Raw genomic sequence first — 2,712 nt, forward strand, 5'->3', positions numbered from 1 at the left:
TGAGGCTTTCTACTCCTGTAAAGATTTACACCCTCGGAAACCCTGTACAGGGTCGCTATGGGTCGGAACCGACTCGACGGCACTTAACAACAACAATATATTTGGAAGTAGTTTGTCTCTCCTTCTTCCTAGTCTGTCTTCATCTGGAAGCTCATCTGAAACCTGTCCACCATGGAGGATCCTGCTTGTATATAAAATATCCATAACACAGTTTCCAGAATCACAGCAAGACAAAAGCCACCACAATATGGCAAACTGATAGATGAGTGGTGGATTCTCTGGATTCATTCATTTTTCAACTTTCTTATATCTAAACATTAACCAAATTTTAGATGATTTTAAATAATTATTTTTAAAATTTACTTTAATTCATACTTTTACAAAACAAATCAAGGTATGAAAGTTTTCCTGCCTTCAATACTATTGACACTTTGTGCTGAAAAATGTATTATGGTGAGTGTATTTTATATTGTGGGATCTAAGCATTGTCCCTGTCCTCTATGTAATAGATTCCAGACATTTGTACCCTCCCTGAGTTGTGACAAATGTCTCCAGACATTGCCAAATATGCCCTGGGGAGGAAAAGTCTGTCTGATTGAGAACCATTGATATATGGCAAGCATATACTATTATATTCAAGTTATACCCAAACTCTCTGTGCCCACAGTCCCATGGAACATTTTACTTCTGAGATTGGAAAAGAAACAGATTTTGCAATATTAGAAATATAAAATTTAGTAACACTATGCCGTAGAAAAGCATAAGAAAAGAAGTATTACCAAACAGTGAAAACTTATATTTACATCTCACTAAAGTTTGAATCAAATCTCTTTTAAAAAATAAAGAGTAAAATAAAGTTATCTATTGTCACTTATCATTCCTTTGACTAGGTAATTTTGTAAAGATTTGTTAATAACACACACCTTCCCACATGCATTTTTAAATAAATGGTCTTTCTTTAAAACCATAATTAACTAATTTTCATATCACATTTTTCATCTTGTCATATGCCAAAGTTGTAGTTTCTACTTCATTTATTCTGCATCCCATTAAGAATGCAAGTTTTAATATCTGATGAAATTGTTGTAGCTATGTCAAACCACACAACTTCCTAAGAAATACAGCAATTTCACCTGAAAGTAAAAAGTAATTCATTATTTCATTAAACAAATACTGTATTTGAAAGCCCACAAAATTTTCTTAAAGATTCATTCTTAAAAAGAATGCAACAACAAAAATAATGGCTTCTAGACACTGTAAACCAAGGACATTTATATTATTGAATGATTTTATTTTAGAGGACTTTTTAATTATGTTGAAGCATCATAACTTAAACATCTTTACTTCTGCACAACTAGGAAGATTATATGGCTTAACCAGTGGATAGCATTCATACTTTTTTCCCTGTCCTTCTCCAATCTTGCAAATAGTGTCATGGAAAGGATAGCAATGATGGAATAAAAGAGGACTGTGGTTTCTTAATTCACTAAATTTCTATGAAATTATTTAGAAATAGATTCTAAATAATCTTTATTGTATTTGTTTGATTAACATTAAGTTAAAATATTTTATAATAAATAATAGCCTTGGTGGATCAGTGACTAAAGAGCTCAACAGTTAATGGAAGATCAGCAGTTGGAACCCACTAGCTGCCTTACAGGAGAAAGATAACAGCCTACTTCTGAAAATATCACATTCTTAAAAAACCTATACAGCAGTTCTACTCCGTCCTATAGGATTGCTTTGAGTCAGAATCAACCCAGTGGTAAGGGTTTGGTTTAATTATTTGTTATAAATAATAATATGACATCTGATTGGGATTTTTTTGTTGTTGTTAGTGCCCTTTCCATATTCCCTTGGAATTTGTCATATTATGGTCATTAGTGTTGCTGTTGTTAAGTGTCATCGAATCACTTCTGACTCATAGTAACCTGTATAGGATTTTCCAGGAGTGCCTGGAGGATTTGAAGCGTCAATAATGTGGTTAGCAGTCCAGTACTTATGCTGTGGTGCCACAGAAAACTCCTCATGGGTCTTACTAGAGACTTACAATCTAGTAAGGATGCATCAAGTGGCAAGGCAAGCAGCATTCTATATCAAATTCTGAATATTGTTGGGTCCAACAAATAAGATGTGCAAATTTTGGCATTAAAATCATTGATGATTTCATAGGATATAATTAAATTACACAAATTGATAACAAGGTATGACATGTCACCAACCGCTGTCACTATACACCTCCTTCTATTTAAGAAAGAAAGAAAGAAAGAAAGAAAGAAAGAAAGAAAGAAAGAAAGACATCAGTGTTTGATCTAACTCAGTTTAATATATTATGCTCCGTGCTTAATTGTGCTCATGAGGAACCTGTGCATAGACCAACAGGCAGTTGTTCAGAAAGAGCAATGGAACACTGAATGGTTTAAAATTAGGAGATGTGTGCGACAAGATGGTATTCTTTCACCATAATTATTCAACCTGTAAACTGAGCAAATAATTCAAGAATCTGTTATCTAAAGAAAAATATGGCATCAGGATTAGAGAAATCTCATTAACAACCTGTGATATGCAGATGATACAACCTTGCTTGCTTAAAGTGAAGAGGACTTAAAATACTTACTGATGAAGATCAAAAACCACAGCTTTTGGTATGGGTTGCATGTCAATGTAAAGAAAACAAAAATCCTCACTACTGGACAAATAAACAACATTCTT

The sequence above is a fragment of the Chrysochloris asiatica genome, unplaced genomic scaffold (assembly GCF_000296735.1).
Source record: "Chrysochloris asiatica unplaced genomic scaffold, ChrAsi1.0 scaffold00248, whole genome shotgun sequence".
In the NCBI taxonomy this organism is placed as follows: Eukaryota; Metazoa; Chordata; class Mammalia; order Afrosoricida; family Chrysochloridae; genus Chrysochloris; species Chrysochloris asiatica.